We start from the raw sequence: 20,613 nt of genomic DNA on the forward strand, positions 1-20,613 counted from the left end.
TCTCTGACGTCGATCTGTTGTAGAATTTTAGAACATGTTTTTTGCTCGCGTATCATGTCGTTTCTGGAAACCCAGAATCTACTCTGTAGGAATCAACATGGATTCCGGAAACAGCGACCGTGTGGGACCCAACTCGATTTATTTGTTCATGAGACCCCGAAAATATTAGATACAGGCTCCCAGGTAGATGCTATTTTCCTTGACTTCCGGAAGGCGTTCGACACAGTTCCGCACTGTTGCCTGATAAACAAAGTAAGAGCCTACGGAATATCAGACCAGCTGTGTGGCTGGATTGAAGAGTTTTTAGCAAACGGAACACAGCATGTTGTTCTTAATGGAGAGACGTCTACAGACGTTAAAGTAACCTCTGGCGTGCCACAGGGGAGTGTTATGGGACTATTGCTTTTTTCTATATATATAAATGACCTAGTAGATAGTGTCGGAAGTTCCATGCGGCTTTTCGCGGATGATGCTGTAGTATACAGAGAAGTTGCAGCATTAGAAAATTGTAGCGAAATGCAGGAAGATCTGCAGCGGATAGGCACTTGGTGCAGGGAGTGGCAACTGACCCTTAACATAGAAAAATGTAATGTATTGCGAATACATAGAAAGAAGGATCCTTTATTGTATGATTATATGTTAGCGGAACAAACACTGGTAGCAGTTACTTCTGTAAAATATCTGGGAGTATGCGTGCGGAACGATTTGAAGTGGAATGATCATATAAAATTAATTGTTGGTAAGGCGGGTACCAGGTTGAGATACATTGGGAGAGTCCTCAGAAAATGCAGTCCATCAACAAAGGAGGTGGCTTACAAAACACTCGTTCTACCTATACTTGATTATTGCTCATCAGTGTGGGATCCGTACTAGGTCGGGTTGACAGAGGAGGTAGAGAAGATCCAAAGAAGAGCGGCGCGTTTCGTCACAGGGTTATCTGGTAAGCGTGATAGCGTAACGGAGATGTTTAGCAAACTCAAGTGGCAGACCCTGCAAGAGAGGTGCTCTGCATCGCGGTGTAGCTTGCTGTCCAGGTTTTTGAGAGGGTACGCTTCTGGATGAGGTATCGAATATATTGCTTCCCCCTACTTACACCTCCCGAAGAGATCACGGATGTAAAATTAGAGAGATTCGAGCGCGCACGGAGGCGTTCCGGCAGTCGTTCATCCCGAGATCCATACGCGACTGGAACAGGAAAGGGAGGTAATGACAGTGGCACGTAAAGTGCCCTCCGCCACACATCGTTGGGTGGCTTGCGGAGTATAAATGTGCCCGCATCTTGTGGTCGTGCGGTAGCGTTCTCTCTTCCCACGCCCGGGTTCCCGGGTTCGATTCCCGGCGGGGTCAGGGATTTTCTCTGCCTCGTGATGGCTGGGTGTTGTGTGATGTCCTTAGGTTAGTTAGGTTTAAGTAGTTCTAAGTTCTAGGGGACTGATGGCCATAGATGTTAAGTCCCATAGTGCTCAGAGCCATTTGAAAAGGAGTATAAATGTAGATGTAGATGTAGAAAGTCTGGATAATACTGAGATCTGGTTGCTACAGTACCCAGGTGAGCTGCGACCGTTCATCCTCGTGGTCCCAAAAAGAATTCTCGACGATCCGCGGTGTGTGAACAGAGACTCTATTGTCTCGGAACACAGCATCACCACTGGGCAACAAGCATTGTACCACGGAATGGACCTGATCGGTAAAAATGGTCACATAGCCCTTGGCCGTAATTCAGCCTTGTAGATTAATCAGGGGGCCCATGGAATACGACGATATGGCTGTCCAAATGATCACCGAACCCACGCCATGTTAAACTCTTGGGCCGTAAACTGCGTCAGAAGTTGGAAACAGTGTGAAACAAAATTCATCCGACCAAATGACGTTCTTCCATAGACTATTTTTTATGGTTTCGGCACGACGTTTTCCTCTTACGGGCATTTGCATCACTGACGAGTGGTTTTCCAGTTCCAGCTCGTCGTGCAGTTCCCTGCTCATGCAGCTCCCTTCGTGTTGTTTGGTGCTGATAGGGTTCATAAGTGCGAAATTCAATTCTGGGGTGACTTTTGCAACTGTCGTTCTCTTATTTTTCGTCGTAGTCCTCTTCAATGACCGCCTGCTACATCACTCGTGATATGCGTTTTTCCACATTATTTTGTCTGACCCTGCATGTGACATAGCAAGATGTTGTGACCAATGAGGTTGAGGTTGCAGGTATGGGTGGATCATTCGGAGGCAAGGAACAACGTATTAACGAACCTTGTGCCGGCGCCTATTCTTAACAGCTCAGTTCAAATTTGATTCTGCTCAGTCAAACGTTAGCATACGAATTCAAGTTGGATAATAGTTTGTGTGTACATAGTTTTAACTCAAAATGGCTCTAACCACTATGGGACTTAACATCTTAGGTCATCAGTCCCCTGGACTTAGAAATACTTAAACCTAACTGACCTAAGGACATCACACACATCCATGCCTAAGGCAAAAATGGTTCAAATGGCTCTGAGCACTATGGGACGAAACTTCTGAGGTCATCAGTCCCCTAGAACTTAGAACTACCTAAGCCTAACTAACCTAAGAACATCACACACATCCATGCCCGAGGCAGGATTCGAACCTGCGACCGTAGCGGTCGCGCTGTTCCAGAATGTAGCGCCTAGAACCGCTCGGCCACACCTGCCAGCTGCTCGAGGCAGGACTCGAACCTGCGACCGTAGCAGCAGCGCGGTTCCGGACTGAAGCGACTAGAACCGCTCGGCCAAAGTGGCCGGCCGTACATAGTTTTGGTAATACGTAGATTTTTATAGAGTGGGATGTAAAGTTGGGCTAAACTTCATACAGAAACAGATACGGTGTAGATATAACAAACTACAAACTTGTTTTTCCCGGAATACGATTTTTCAAAACGCAACGCAGCATAACTCCAACAATTTTCAATCTTTTATTTGAAAAGTGAATCATATAGGGGATTTTCGATTAGTTAGTTTAAACAATATTTAATAACCAATTATTCTTCTTTTGTTGGTGGAAATTTAACGACTTTATTCAAACACAAAAATCAGTATTTCTAAAATCATCTACTTGCTTCACTGGCTACACTCATGTAGTTTACAATGGTTTTTTTTTTTCTTTTTGTTCAGATTGAAATTGACATAAGTTACAGTGCTTGCGACAGACTGTCTCAAATTCAGCATGTCTCGCGGGAATTGCTGCAGTGTCGCCATTTTGTAATATTTTCCGATAACATTTTTTTGTATTATAGTTAAATACATGCTCAACAATACCTCAAGTATTATTTCTCTAGTGCCCTTCTTTCCACGCAAAAAGAAATTCTCAAGGAAACGATCCTTGCAGGCCACTACGGTGGTGTTACCGTTTAAGAGCGACGTGTTGAGTTCTGCATGCAAGGAAGTCCTGGATTGCATTCGGGAGGACGACGGTTCAATCCCGTCTCCAGCCATCCTGATTTAGGTTTTCCGTGATTTCCCTAAATCGTTTCAGGCAAATGCCGGGATGGTTCCTTTGAAAGGGCACGGCCGATTTCCTTCCCCATCCTTCCCTAACCCAGGCTTGCGCTCCGTCTCTAATGACCTCGTTGTCGACGGGACGTTAAACAACACTAACCTAACCTAACCTAAGTCCTGGATCCAGTCACATGTCTGGTCCGATATTTAGTAGGCTCGTATATTGTTCATTAAAACAACAGTGCGAAATGGTATCGGATGCCTCCCACAAATGAAGTAACACGGCATCAAACGGGGATCGTCTGTCTATGGCGCCTAGGGTTTCTGGATGAACAGAGAGAGCTGCGTTTTGCAAGATCTCTGGTTGAGGAACGCATGTGAAGTACTACGGAGGATATTTTATTATCATCTTCGTCTGACAGCATGATTATGTCAACGGCGACACGTATCTTCGCTCCATGACGTACCGCAGGAGTTGGCTACTCAACGGTGGACATATGAATCCGTGTATGGGGATGCAGGAACTTTACGTTACGACTATTATATCCCTTACTGGCCAAACATTACAGACTAAAGTATCGTCAACCAGCAGAATCCGAACCAGCTAGTTAGTCACATGTTCCATAGATCACTTAAACGATTATTTTGTCAAAATGATGTGGAACGAGTCAGTTCACAGGATATGTATACATGATTAGTGTTAACATTAATAAACACATTTGTAAATTATAGATTGCAGCGATCAGTCATCCTTTTCAAATTTTATTGTGCAGATCTAGATTTCGACTACAAGCTAGCCATTCTCAATGAACCATTATTTTCGCTCAATGCATGTAATTCCCCGTTGGTCGGGCTTCATCCACAGTTCATTGAATACTATGGTAGTATTCAATGAACTGTGGATGAAGCCCAACCAACAAGAAATTACATGCACTGAGCGAAAATAATAGTGCATTGAGAATGGCTAGCTACTGCCATAGTATTCAATGAACTGTGGATGAAGCCCGACCAACAGGGAATTACATGTATTGAGCGAAAATAATAGTGTATTGAGAATGGCTATGTTCTAGCCGAAATCTAGATCTGCGCAATAAAATTTAAAAAGGACGACTGATCGCTGCAATCTACACTACTGGAAATGGAAAAAAGAACACATTGACACCGGTGTGTCAGACCCACCATACTTGCTCCGGACACTGCGAGAGGGCTGTACAAGCAATGATCACACGCACGGCACAGCGGACACACCAGGAACCGCGGTGTTGGCCGTCGAATGGCGCTAGCTGCGCAGCATTTGTGCACCGCCGCCGTCAGTGTCAGCCAGTTTTCCGTGGCATACGGAGCTCCATCGCAGTCTTTAACACTGGTAGCATGCCGCGACAGCGTGGACGTGAACCGTATGTGCAGTTGACGGACTTTGAGCGAGGGCGTATAGTGGGCATGCGGGAGGCCGGGTGGACGTACCGCCGAATTGCTCAACACGTGGGGCGTGAGGTCTCCACAGTACATCGATGTTGTCGCCAGTGGTCGGCGGAAGGTGCACGTGCCCGTCGACCTGGGACCGGACCGCAGCGACGCACGGATGCACGCCAAGACCGTAGGATCCTACGCAGTGCCGTAGGGGACCGCACCGCCACTTCCCAGCAAATTAGGGACACTGTTGCTCCTGGGGTATCGGCGAGGACCATTCGCAACCGTCTCCATGAAGCTGGGCTACGGTCCCGCACACCGTTAGGCCGTCTTCCGCTCACGCCCCAACATCGTGCAGCCCGCCTCCAGTGGTGTCGCGACAGGCGTGAATGGAGGGACGAATGGAGACGTGTCGTCTTCAGCGATGAGAGTCGCTTCTGCCTTGGTGCCAATGATGGTCGTATGCGTGTTTGGCGCCGTGCAGGTGAGCGCCACAATCAGGACTGCATACGACCGAGGCACACAGGGCCAACACCCGGCATCATGGTGTGGGGAGCGATCTCCTACACTGGCCGTACACCACTGGTGATCGTCGAGGGGACACTGAATAGTGCACGGTACATCCAAACCGTCATCGAACCCATCGTTCTACCATTCCTAGACCGGCAAGGGAACGTGCTGTTCCAACAGGACAATGCACGTCCGCATGTATCCCGTGCCACCCAACGTGCTCTAGAAGGTGTAAGTCAACTACCCTGGCCAGCAAGATCTCCGGATCTGTCCCCCATTGAGCATGTTTGGGACTGGATGAAGCGTCGTCTCACGCGGTCTGCACGTCCAGCACGAACGCTGGTCTAACTGAGGCGCCAGGTGGAAATGGCATGGCAAGCCGTTCCACAGGACTACATCCAGCATCTCTACGATCGTCTCCATGGGAGAATAGCAGCCTGCATTGCTGCGAAAGGTGGATATACACTGTACTAGTGCCGACATTGTGCATGCTCTGTTGCCTGTGTTTATGTGCCTGTGGTTCTGTCAGTGTGATCATGTGATGTATCTGACTCCAGGAATGTGTCAATAAAGTTTCCCCTTCCTGGGACAATGAATTCACGGTGTCCTTATTTCAATTTCCAGGAGTGTATTATTTACAAGTCAATATAATAGTAGCTGAGTGCAACAGCTTTCTGAATGGAAGGTAACCCTAATATCACATTACTACACTCCTGGAAATTGAAATAAGAACACCGTGAATTCATTGTCCCAGGAAGGGGAAACTTTATTGGCACATTCCTGGGGTCAGATACATCACATGATCACACTGACAGAACCACAGGCACATAGACACAGGCAACAGAGCATGCACAATGTCGGCACTAGTACACCTTTCGCAGCAATGCAGGCTGCTATTCTCCCATGGAGACGATCGTAGAGATGCTGGATGTAGTCCTGTGGAACGGCTTGCCATGCCATTTTCACCTGGCGCCTCAGTTGGACCAGCGTTCGTGCTGGACGTGCAGACCGCGTGAGACGACGCTTCATCCAGTCCCAAACATGCTCAAATGGGGGACACATCCGGAGATCTTGCTGGCCAGGGTAGTTGACTTACACCTTCTAGAGCACGTTGGGTGGCACGGGATACATGCGGACGTGCATTGTCCTGTTGCAACAGCAAGTTCCCTTGCCGGTCTAGGAATGGTAGAACGATGGGTTCGATGACGGTTTGGATGTACCGTGCACTATTCAGTGTCCCCTCGACGATCACCAGTGGTGTACGGCCAGTGTAGGAGATCGCTCCCCACACCATGATGCCGGGTGTTGGCCCTGTGTGCCTCGGTCGTATGCAGTCCTGATTGTGGCGCTCACCTGCACGGCGCCAAACACACATACGACCATCATTGGCACCAAGGCAGAAGCGACTCTCATCGCTGAAGACGACACGTCTCCATTCGTCCCTCCATTCACTCCTGTCGCGACACCACTGGAGGCGGGCTGCACGATGTTGGGGCGTGAGCGGAAGACGGCCTAACGGTGTGCGGGACCGTAGCCCAGCTTCATGGAGACGGTTGCGAATGGTCCTCGCCGATACCCCAGGAGCAACAGTGTCCCTAATTTGCTGGGAAGTGGCGGTGCGGTCCCCTACGGCACTGCGTACGATCCTACGGTCTTGGCGTGCATCTGTGCGTCGCTGCGGTCCGGTCCCAGGTCGACGGGCACGTGCACCTTCCGCCGACCACTGGCGACAACATCGATGTACTGTGGAGACCTCACGCCCCACGTGTTGAGCAATTCGGCGGTACGTCCACCCGGCCTCCCGCATGCCCACTATACGCCCTCGCTCAAAGTCCGTCAACTGCACATACGGTTCCCGTCCACGCTGTCGCGGCATGCTACCAGTGTTAAAGACTGCGATGGAGCTCCGTATGCCACGGCAAACTGGCTGACACTGACGGCGGCGGTGCACAAATGCTGCGCAGCTAGCGCCATTCGACGGCCAACACCGCGGTTCCTGGTGTGTCCGCTGTGCCGTGCGTGTGATCATTGTTTGTACAGCCCTCTCGCAGTGTCCGGAGCAAGTATGGTGGGTCTGACACACCGGTGTCAATGTGTTCTTTTTTCCATTTCCAGGAGTGTATTTTTAGTCTTAGTCGTGCAACTTATTTTTTTTTTCTTTTCTATTTGCTGGCTGCCAGATTTTACGTGGAAATCCATCAACGGAGTAGAAGGATACATGACTGCTTACCAATCCATATAGCGAACATTTTTCATTTGAAATACAGATGTTGAAACTACAAAATGAATCTGAATGAAATGTCCAATGGTGTTCTGTAGCTGAATTTATTCAGTTTTTTGAAATACAGGTGTTACAAGTATTAAAATGAAACTGAATGAAATGTCCAATGATACACTGTAGCTGTATTTGTTCAGTCACTTAAAAACCCACATAACTGGTTCCGCAACTTTTAAGTTGCATCTTCTGGTGCAAATATGAATGCTACATCGTAGGTTACAGAATGCCACAGTGTAAAGACTGACATGACTTGGTTAGGTTTTCAGCCCTTCTCAGTTGATAAAAAATCATCGTCAGTTGATAAAAGACCTTCGTCAATGATGAATGACATGTATGTGTTAAGTCACAGCATACGTTTCGATAACATGCTGGCGGCCGTGGTGGCCGAGCGGTTATAGGCGCTCCAGTCCGCAACCGCGCGACTGCTACGGTCGCAGGTTCGAATCCTGCCTCAGGTATGGATGTGTGTGATGTCCTTAGGTTAGTTAGGTTTAAGTAGTTCTAAGTTCTAGGGGACTGATGACCACAGCAGTTGAGTCCCATAGTGCTCAGAGCCATTTGAACCATTTGATAACACGCTGGACGCTCGTAGCTTATCTTAGCTGCTATGTTGGTAACAAATACACATAAACATGTCGGCTTTGTCACTACAGGGCCCAGTACCTCCATGAATAACGTGTATCAGGGGCATTTCGTTGCTTTACGTAGGCCGACAATAGCATATTTTAGTCGGAAAGTGTACAGTTTGAAACCTAACGCAGACATGACATTCATTGCCGATGGTCTTTTAATTAACTGATGATGGATATTTATCAATGGAGGAGGGTTGAAAACTTCACCTAGCCACACCAATAGTTAATCTGCGGCATTCTGTAACATATGACATAGCATTTATATTTGCACCAGAAGATGCAAGTTAAAAGTTGCGAAACCAGTTGTGTGGGTTTTTAAGTGACTGAACAAATACAGCTACAGTGTATCATTGGACATTTCATTCAGTTTCATTTTAATACTTGTAACACCTGTATTTCAAAAAACTATTCACTGTATGACTTTGAAACGTCACCTTAGAAAAATTTATGAATTACTGTGCTGATAAACCTCTTACATTATTTGATTTTCAAACAGCTGAGCAAAACTGAACGTACTCAGACATTTCGCTCTTTACCTATTCTGATCAACACTAAACTGACACACAATATTTTTAGCGCAATGCAATCTGACTTTCAATAATCCCTACAAAAGAATGGCCTTGACTAACATTAACCTATACCTTTTACAAATCACTTACCTCACAAAAATCTTCGTTACTCGAACTACTGCAATACAGCGAGCACCACTACTGCCAGCTAAATAAAAGATTCAAACTACTGAAGGCACTAACTACTGATAGACATAGTTAGCAAATGAAAGATTTTGATAGAGAACAAACAATGTATTTACCTTAATAGTGTTCAAAAGTCATAATATATTTATAGCAGTTCATGACATCCATTCTTACAAATGTACTGTTTCTGATGGACACACGTCCAGATCATCCGCTCTCAAAAATCCGCCATCTTTCTTCCCCACATCCACCACTGCTGGCGGCTCCCCTCCAACTGCGCAACGCTACGCGCTGTTAACAGCCAACAGCCCAACACTACAATAGCGAATATTACAACAGTGCCACCCAGCCACAGACTGCACACAGCACAGTCAGTGATTTCCATGCAGAGCGCTACGTGGCGTTACCAATATAAAAACCTAAACAGCCTACTTACAACTTGTCAAGCAATCATGTATAACTATTTTTGTAAATGTGGTTGCCCCACTGTTAAAATTATCTGGAATAAAAGGAGTTTTCCAGGAGAAATGATCTGAACTTAGATTTAAAACTTGCTTCTCTATCTGCCCTATATTTTATGTTATTGGGCAAATGATCAAAAATTTTTGTTGCTCCACACTGAACTCCCTCTGAGCCACTGACAGCTTTAACAATGAGCAATAAAGGTAATATGTCCCTCTAGTGCTGTAGGTACATGCGTCACTGTTGTTCTCAAATTGTGTTGTATTATCATCAGCGAATACATGTAACGCGAAGGCGCAGTCAAAATGCCTAGCTCCTTGAAGAGCTCCTTGACGGCCGCGGGTGAATACCACGTATTACACTAGTCCACAGTGGAGTTTTTACAGAAACCAAAGTAGGCATTTTCTGTAGATTTAGATCCGCTGAACAAGAATATCCCTATTAAAGTTGTCTCCCAGCTCATGGTTACAAATAAATTGGGTTTCTACGTTTCACGTATACTGCTACTGTAATCAATAGGAGATATATATATTAACTAAATTTACGTAGTTCACCAGCGCCGTTTCTTTGCGTTTTTCTTGCGGGTGGTGTCTAGAATATTTCGCTGTAGCATCCAGCAGAAATCGGCCGACACAGCAGCAGTACCATGGCTCCACGAGATGAACCGTTCTCCATGCTCACCACTTTCTTTGGTAACACATCGAGGCGGGAGTAAGGGAAGTGTATCTTCAGGGTGGTGTTGCAGCCAATGATCTTATAAGGGTGCATAAGTTCGACAATAAGATCCCTGTAGCTTTCGGCTCTCTTCTTTCCCTAACAGCTGGCATATCTGTGGACCAATGATATCCCCTTCTAGATCTTCTGTGTGCTGAATCGTGGCAACTTCTTACACAAATACTGATGTTGTTGTTGCTGTGGTCTTCAGTCCTGAGACTGGATTGATGCAGCTCTCCATGCTATTCTATCCTGTGCAAGCTTCTTCATCTGCCAGTACCTACTGCAACCTACATCCTTCTGAATCTGCTTAGTGTATTCATCAGTTGGTCACCCTCTACGAATTTTTACCCTCCACGCTGGCTTCCTATACTAAATTGGTGATCCCTTGATACCTCAGAACATGTCCTACCAATCGATCCCTTCTTCTAGTCAAGTTGTGCCACAAACTTCTCTTCTCCCCAATCCTATTCAATACCTCCTCAATAGTTACGTGATCTACCCATCTAATCTTCAGCATTCTTCTGTAGCACCACATTTCAAAAGCTTCTATTCTCTTCTTCTCCAAACTAGTTATCGTCCATGTTTCACTTCCATACATGGCTACGCTCCATACAAATACTTTCAGAAACGACTTCCTGACACTTAAATCTATACTCGATGTTAACAAATTTCTCTTCTTCAGAAACGCTTTCCTTGCCATTGCCAGTCTACATTTTATATCCTCTCTACTTCGAACATCATCTGTTATTTTGCTCCCCAAATAGCAAAACTCCTTTACTACTTGAAGTGTCTCATTTCCTAATCTAATTCCCTCACCATCACACGACTTAATTCGACTACATTCCATTATCCTCCTTTTGCTTTTGTTGATGTTCATCTTATATCCTCCTTTCAAAACACTGTCCATTCCGTTCAACTGCTCTTCCAAGTCCTTTGCTGTCTCTGACAGAATTACAATGTCATCGGCGAACCTCAAAGTTTTTATTTCTTCTCCATAGATTTTAATACCTACTCCGAATTTTTCTTTTGTTTCCTTTACTGCTTGCTCAATATACAGATTTAATAACATCGGGGAGAGGCTAAAACCCTGTCTCACTCCCTTCCCAACCGCTGCTTCCCTTTCATGTCCCTCGACTCTTATAACTGCCATCTGGTTTCTGTACAAGTTGTAAATAGCCTTTCGCTTCCTGTATTTCACCCGTGCCAACTTCAGAATTTGAAAGAGAGTATTCCAATCAACATTGTCAAAAGCTTTCTCTGAGTCTACAAATGCTAGAAACGTAGGTTTGCCTTTCCTTAATCTTTCTTCTAAGATAAGTCGTAAGGTCAGTATTGCCTCACGTGTGCCAATATTTCTACGGAATCCAAATTGATCTTCCCCAAGGTCGGCTTCTACTAGTTTTTCCATTCGTCTGTAAAGAATTCGCGTTAGTATATTGCAGCTGTGGCTGCGAAATGTTACGTATGTATTATTTGAAGTATCCTGAGTGAGCGCGCCAAGTTTCCATCACTTCCGACAGATAGCGTAACTGCAGGAGTGTTTCAAAAAGGTGTCTGTAGGTGATGTGCCGTTACAAGAAACGTGCCGTCATTGAATGTCTCACTGCAGAGGGAATCTGTGGGGAATATTCACAAACGCTTGTGCAAAGTCTATGGAGCATCTGCTGTCGACAGAAACACAGTTAGTCGCTGGGCACGGAGGGTGAGGCCATCAGAAGGCGATTCGGCGGAGCTCCACGATTTGCAGCGGTCGGGGAGACCATCCACGGCTGTCACACCTGACACACCTTACCTAGCCACCTCGGATTTCCACTTCTTTGAGCCATTAAAGGCTGCCATTCGTGGGAGACATTTTGAGGACGATGAGGAGGTGATTCACACAGTGAAGCACTGGATCCACCACCAGGACAAAGATTGGTACCGACAGGGCATACACGCCCTTGTTTCGCTCTGGAGGAAGCCCATAGAACGGGATGGAGATTACGTGGAAAAATAGGGTGTGTAGATAAAACGCTACCGTGCGTAATTCTCACTATGCTTAACAAAGAATTGTTAAAGAAAAAAAATACGCTGCATTACTTTCTGGCCTACCCTCGTAACATCTGCACAAATGTGACAAAAGTTGTCAGGTTTGTTACAACAAGCGCGGGGCACTTTTGTGAGTGTGTACACACGCTCAGCAACACAGTTCTTCAACTTCAACACTTCATCTCACATAAATTCATTGCCAACCGCCACAATACACCTTCCAGTAACACGTGAACCAATACAGCACAAGAACATGCAGCCGTGACAAGCAATAATTGAAATCACAACTGATTTCTACATTTGGCAATGCGCACGTGACCGTATGGTGCGAATATGAGCGATGGTGTAGGACAGGGTTGCCAAATTGCACAGGAAGCGGCCACCCCACTGGCTTACAGCAGAGAAACCCTTCTGACAACGTCTTTGCATGTAACTCTCTTATAACGTCACGTAAATGTGAATGCGAAACGTAAACACCTTATTTATTTGTAACCATGAGAAGGGAGACAATTTTAACGTTGATATTAGTATTGCACCTAAATCTAGCAAGCACGGCTACTTTCATTTATGAAAAAAAGGTGAAAATTTGTGGACTGGTGTTATTCTTATCACTCGTTTTTGTGTAATCAGTACTTTCTTACTAACTGATGACGTCTGGTTTGACCAGTACAATCAAAGTAGTAAACATGCTAGGATGGCCGGCCGGAGTGGCCGAGCGGTTCTAGGCGCTACGGTCTGGAACTTCGCGACCGCTACGGTCGCAGGTTCGAATCCTGCCGTGGGCATGGATGTGTGTGATGTCCTTAGGCTAGTTAGGTTTAAGTAGTTCTAAGTTCTAGGGGCTCATGACCTCAGAAGTTGAGTCCCATAGTGCTCAGAGCCATTTGAACCATGCTAGGATGTATCCTTTTCAGTTACACTCTTTTACGGAAACAAATAACATGTCACTTATGTCATACGTAATTTACAAAAAACTCACGTTTACAAGTAAATGACTTAAGGTTGTGTGGCAAGAAACACTAATCAAAGCAATTATTTTTCCATATCAAGAAATAAATCTATAATTTCATTTCATTTATCTGTAGAGAGATATTAACTTCAGTATCACACTTCATTAGTAGTGTATATCTACTAAGCCATCGCAATTGGCACGCATTACGAATCAAGCACAACGAATTCATTCGTTATAATGAAAAATCTGATTGTCAGAAATAAATCACACAGATCCCTTACGTCATGTGTAAACCTAACCCGGATACGAATGTCAAATGATAATTAGCGGTATATCTGATGTGGCATTTTATGCATCTTGAAATCAAATATCTAGAAAATTACCGGACTGATAAGAGGGAGAACACGGTCTCGATCAGTGTGGCGTGATTGTTGGTAATCAGAGCTTGAAGTGGGTAACTAGTTCTTACAAGTTTGTTTCCACTATCATTTTGTTTGGAGTGGGTTTTTCCCCACGCTCTCTCTTTGGCGTTCGCATCCGACTTTAATCTCAGAAAGCAGCGGCACGTTGAACAGATGTGCGGTTGCTGTGCGCCCATGTTCCGGAACAAAATGGAAAGTTGTGCAACAAGGTGTGTGAAGCGTCAAATTTATTTTTAGAATAGTTTTCTCCTTTGTTTTTACTGTTGTAAAGGGGCAGGTGTTTCGTGCAGTTGGATCAACTAAAATATCGTGCCGTCCTTTTTTTATTTCCGCCGATCCATCATTAAGGGAAATTCGTAAAAGTTTATTGGAGCTTTATATGGGCTTCACTCCTCTACTTAAATAAGGAATGGGCAGCTAACTGAAACGTGACGCTTTATCCCCGTGAGGAAGGAAAACGTGAAGTCCCATCCAGTAACTGCTACCACAGGTGCACGTATCTTGAAAGTGGACAATGTATGAAACATCTGGCGCCGTATCCTGGAAATCTTTGGGCCGACCTAAAAATAATTTATTTAACATTGTGCACTGGTTTAATATCATGGATGAGATATGGGCACACCGCTTCACGCTACCAACGAAACACCTGTCAAAGCCTTGATGTAGATTTCAGTGGTTCAGGAACACAAAGGCAAAATAGATTACACGTACCAGGAAGGTTATGACCATTGTTTTATTAATCCGAAAGAAAGCTCTTTATCCATTCGCCTCCTAAGATCAAAACAATCGTCCATCAGGACGATCAATTTACCCAAGATGGTTCTACATTTACACTTGTGATCAAACGTATGCGGACACCTGGCTGAAAATGACTTAGAAGTTCGTGGCGCTCTCCATCGGTAATGCTGGAATTCAGTATGGCATTGGCCCACCCTCAGCAGCGATGACAGCTTCCACTCTCGCAGGCATACGTTCAGTCAGGTGCTGGAAGGTTTCTTGCGGAATGGCAGCCCATCCTTCACGGAGTGCTGCACTGAGGAGAGGTATCGATGTCTTTCGATGAGGCCTGGCACGAAGTCGGCGTTCCATAACATCACAAAGGTGTTCTATAGGATTCAGGCCAGGCCTCTGCGCAGACCAGTCCATTACAGGGATGTTATTGTCGTGTAACCACTCCACCACAGGCCGTGCATTATGAACAGGTGCTCTATCGTGCTGAAAGATGAAAGTGTCTTCCCCAAATTGCTCTTCAACAGTGGGAAGCAAGAAGGTGCTTAAAACATCAATGTAGGCCTGTGCTGTGATAGTGCCTCGCAAAACAACAAGGGGTGCAAGCCTCCTCCATGAAACACGACCACACCATAACATAATCGCATCCGAATATTATTGTTGGCACTACACACGCTGGCAGATGACGTTCACCGGGCATTCACCATACCCACACCCTGCCATCGGATCGCCACATTGTGTGCCGTGATTCGTCACTCCACGCAATGTTTTTCCACTGTTCAGTCGTCCACTGTTTACGCTCCTCACACCAAGCGAGACGTCGTTTGGCATTTACCGGCGTGATGTGTAGCTTATGAGCAGCCGCTCGACCACGAATTCAGAGTTTCTCACCTCCCGCCTAACTGTCATAGTACTTGCAGTGGATCGTGATGCACTTTGGAATTCCTGTGTGATAGTCTGGATAGATGTCTGCTTATTAGACATCACGACCCTCTTCAACAGTCGGCGGTCTCTGTCAGTCAACAGACGAGGTCGGCCTGTACGCTTGTTCAAATAAATGGCTCTGAGCACTATGGGACTTAACATCTATGGTCATCAGTCCCCTAGAACTTAGAACTACTTAAACCTAACTAACCTAAGGACAGCACACAACACCCAGCCATCACGAGGCAGAGAAAATCCCTGACCCCGCCGGGAATCGAACCCGGGAACCCGGGTGTGGGAAGCGAGAACGCTACCGCACGACCACGAGATGCGGGCTGTACGCTTGTGTGCCTCACGTGTCCCTTCATGTTCCCACTTCACTATGACATCGGAAACAGTGGACCTAGGGATGTTTAGGAGTGTGGAAATCTCGCGTACAGACGTATGACACAAGTGACACCCAATCACCTGACCACGTTCGAAGTCCATGAGTTCCGCGGAGCGCCGCATTCTGCTCTCTCACGATGTCTAATGACTACTGAAGTCGCTGATATGGAGTACCTGGCGGTAGATGGCAGCACAATGCACCTAATATGAAAAACGTATGTTTTTGGTGGTGTCCGGATACTTTTGATCACATAGGGTACATCTACATCCATTCTCTGCAAACCACTGTGAACTACATGGCAGAGGGCACGTCCCGCAGCATTCACATATGGAGCACGTGGCTCTGTGCATGCTGTAATTACTCTGAACGTGTCCTCACGACCGCTATGAGAGGGACACTTTAGGCGCTGTACTATATTCCTAGAGCAATCAGCCAAAGCCACTTCTTGAAACTTTGTTAGTAGACTTTCTCGGTATAGTTCAAGTCTATCTTCAAAAGTCTGCCAACTGAGTTTTTTCGACATATCTGTGACACTCTCCGGCAGGTCAAACAAGTCTGTGACCGTTCGTGCTGCTCTTCTCTGTACACGTTCAATATCCCTTATCAGTCGTACCTGGTACTTGTACAAAACAAGTGAGCAACATTCTAGGATGAGTCGCATGTCTGATTTCTAATCAGTCTCCTTTGCAGATGTATTGCATTTCCCTGTAATTATACTAAGAAACCGCAGTCTACTATCTGCTTTACTCATGATTCAACTTACATAAATGGGAGTACTGAGGAACCCCACATGCTTTTTGACAAAACTGAGTTAGCTATGCTTTCGCATTTTAAAGCTATAGGCCGATCGTGATAGGAACAGTGCAGTACTCCGTGAAGAATGGGCTGCCATTCCCCAAGAAACCTTCCAGCACCTGATTGAACGTATGCCTGCCAGAGTGGAAGCTGTCACCAAGACTGAGGGTGGGCCAGCGCCATATTGAATTCTAGCATTACCGATGGAGGGCGCCACGAACTTGTAAATCATTTTCAGCCAGGTATTCGGAAACATTTGATCACGTAGTGGATGTTATAGTCAAAGGACACTACATTTTTTGTTTTGTGAAGTGCACAGTTTTACTCTTCTGAACATTTAAAGCAAGTTGTCAAACTCAGAAGCACATAGAAATCTTACAGTGTCTGGCTGAATACTTGCGCAGCCTCTTTTTTACTGTACATCACAGATAACAGCGTCATGTACGAAAAGTCTGAGGTTACTATTAATATTGTTCGCAAGGTCACTAATACACAAAACGAACAGCAAGGGACCCAACATCGGAGTTACTTCTACATCTTTCGATGCCTCTCCGTGCAAGATAACATGGCGTGTCCTCCCTATCAACAAACCCGCAATCCAGTCACAAATTTTGTCTGATACCCCATACGATAGTACTTTTCATAATAACTGTAGGTGTGGTACTGAATCAAATGCTTTTCGCAAATCGAAAAGCATTGATCCATGGCTTTCGGTATGTCATGTGAGAAAAGCGCGAGTTGGGTTTCGCACATTGATGTTTTAGAAATTCCAACCGCTGACATGTATTTCATTCTATTCGAGATACCTCATCATGTCTGAACGCAGAATATGTTCTAAGATTCTACAACAAATCGACGTCGAGGACACTGAACAGTATTTTTCTGGATTGGTAGTTTTCTGAATCATTTTTGCTACCGTTCACGTGTACGGGTGTTACCCATGCTTTCTTCCAACTATTGGGCACGGTTTTTTATTCGAGGGATCCACGACAGAGGTAACAGAGGACTAACTCAACTGAAAACAGGGTGTAGAATCTGATATGGATTTCATCGGGCTCTCGGGCTTTGTTCAGTTTTAGCGATTTCGGCCGTTTCTCAACTCCACTGACACTAATTCTACATGACTCTTATTTTCTGTGCCGGCCGTGGTGGCCGAGCGGTTCTAGGCGCTACAGTCTGGAACCGAGCGACCGCCTACGGTCGCAGGTTCGAATCCTGCCTCGGGCATGGATATGTGTGATGTCTTTTAGGTTAGTTAGGTTTAAGTAGTTCTAAGTTCTAGGGGACTGATGACCTTAGCAGTTAAGTCCCATAGTGCTCAGAGCCATTTGAACCAATCTTATTTTCTGTGTTACTAGAATTAAACTGGTGCGACACTCCCGTTATTCCTTTGTAAAGGAAAAAACGAAGTTAAGCATTTCTGCTCCTGCTTTGCTATCCTCTGTTTCAGTTCCTGCCTCCTTCGTGAGTGACTGGACACTAACTTTGGTGTCACTAACAGCTCTTACATACGACCAGAATTTCTTTGCGTTTCGACAAAGATCTTTCTAAAATATTCTGCTACGATAGTCACTGAAGGCTTCACGCATTGCGCTCTTGACACCCAAACACGTTTAATTCAGCATCTGTCTACAAGGCAATGCTTTGTTTCACTTCTGTGATGCAGTAATCTCTGTTTCTTTAAATGTTTCTTTACAATGACTGTACCATGGAGGGTTCCTCCCATCATGAACTGTTCTATTGGGTACAAGTATGGTCAAGTATTCTTTTAGAATTGAGATGAAGTTCCTCTACATGCTCCTCTACTGAGCTAAGGGTTTCAGGTTCCTGACTGAGATGGGGCACTAGTGCTTCTTTGTCTAGTTTATTGAACGTATAGACCTTTCTCCTTGATTTAGTTGCCCTTTTCACTTTGGTATTCATTGTTGCTATAACTGCCTCATATTCAGTGATACCAATTTCGATATGGACATCCTCAAAGACGTCAGGTCTATTTGTTGTCAGTATATCTAACATATTTCCACATGAGCGGGGTTCCGAAATATCAGTTCAAAATGGTTTTCAGAGAGGGCGTTTCGTAATGTTTCACAAGATATCTTCTCGCGCCTACCACTAACAAAACTGTAATTATCCCAGTTTATTGTTGGACGTTTAAAGTCTCCTCCGATGATTACAGTATGACTAGGAAGCTCACGTACAACAGAACTCGGATTTTCTCTAAAGCTTTCGATTCAATCGAGAGGTGAGGCTGGTGATTGCGGAATGATACCAACATGAGAAACTTGGAAGTAGATATCGTCGGTCTAGTGAAGCAACTTAAACCACTTAACAAAAGCAAGTCTTCCGGTCCAGACTGTATATCGATTAGGTTCCTTTCAGAGCATGTTGATAGAACAGTTCCATACTTGAGAATCATATACAATCGCTCGCTCGACGAAACATCCGCACACAAAGACTGGAAAGCTGCACAGGTCACACTAATATTCAAGGAAGGTAGTAGGAGTAATCCACTAAGTACACGCCCATATTCTTATCGTCCTTATACAGCGGGATTTTGGAATATGTATTGTGTTCGAACATTATAAATGGCCTCGAAGAGAATGGTTTATTGACACAGAGTCAGCACGGATTTAGAAAACACCGTTCTTGTGAAATACAACTAGATCTTTACTCACACGAAGAGTTGAGTAGTATTGACAACGGATTTCCAATTTATTCCGTATTTCTAAATTTCCAGAGGCTTTTGACGCTGTATCTCACAAGTGGCTTGTAGCGAAATCACCTCCTTATGGAGTATCGTTTCAGTTACGTTCCTGGTTTCGTGTTTTCTTTTCAGAGAGGTCACCGTTCGTAGTAACTGATGGAAAGTCATCGAGTAAAACAGAAGTAATTTCTGGCGTTGCCCAGGGTAGTGTTATCGGCCCTCTGCTGTTCCTTATCTAGATAAATGATTTGAGAGACAATCTGAGCAACCGTCTCGGTTGTTTGCAGATGACGCTGTCGTTTGTCGACTAATAAAGTGATCAGATGGTCAAAACAAATTGCAAAATGATTTAGAAAATATATCTGTATGGTGCGAAAATTGGCAATTGATCCTAAATAAAGACAAGTATGAGGTCATCCACGTGAGTACTAAAAGGAATCCGTTAAATTTCGGTTACACGATAACCAATCAAATCTAAAGGCAGTAAATCCAACTAAATAGCTAGGAATTACAATTCCGAATAATTTAAATTATAAAGAACCCGTGAAAATGTTGTGTGGAAGGCGAACCAAAGACTGCGTTTTATTGGTAGAACACTTAGGAGATGCAACTGATCTACTAAAGAGATTGCCTACACTACGCTTGTCAGTCCTCTTTTGGACTACTGCTGCGCGGTCTGGGATCCTTAGCAGATAGGATTAACGGAATCCAGCGAGAAAGAAGAGGAACACAATATTATCGAAAAACAGGGGAGAGAGTGTCACTGGCATGATATAAGATTTGGGGTGGACATCGTTACAACAAAGGCGTTTTTCGATGCGGCGAAACTTCTTATGAGATTTCAATCACCAACTTCCTCCTCCGAATGTGAAGATATTTTGTTGACGCCGACCTACATGGAAAGAAACGATCATCATAATAAAATAAGGGAAATCAGAGGTCACCCGGGAAGATATAGGTGTTTGTTTTTTCCAGGTGCTGTTCGAGAGTGAAACAATAGAGAATTATTGTGAAGATGGTTCGATGAACCCCCTGCCAGGCACTCAGTTGTGATTTGCAAAGTATCTATGTGTATGTATATGTAGAGGTAGATCCAATTATAATTTTATGCTTATCATTGATACTGAGTCTTGCCCACACAATCTCACATCCAGCTTCAACTTCTCTCTTACAGCATTTGGGTTAGTGGCGTACTGCAACAAATACACGAACTCCATTTCCAGGCAGCCTATCCTTCCGGCATGCGCTTAAATTTTCCTTGAAAGTTTCACTACTGTCTACGTTCGGATTTTACCTTTCTTTCGCCAGTATTATGTGAGTTTCACTGTCTTTTATGAGGGCTTCAAACTCTTTCACGTTCTGCGAATGTTTTAATATTCTCTCCTGTGGAGAATCTTTCTGAGGATCTTACACTGTTAGTTCTGAGTTTTCTAAAGCTATCGTTACCTGCATTGGATGGAGACTCACCTAATCCAAAAAATCCTTGTGTGCACCCCACACACAGTCAGGTACCTGAGT

Source organism: Schistocerca nitens, chromosome 9 (genome assembly GCF_023898315.1).
Source record: "Schistocerca nitens isolate TAMUIC-IGC-003100 chromosome 9, iqSchNite1.1, whole genome shotgun sequence".
In the NCBI taxonomy this organism is placed as follows: Eukaryota; Metazoa; Arthropoda; class Insecta; order Orthoptera; family Acrididae; genus Schistocerca; species Schistocerca nitens.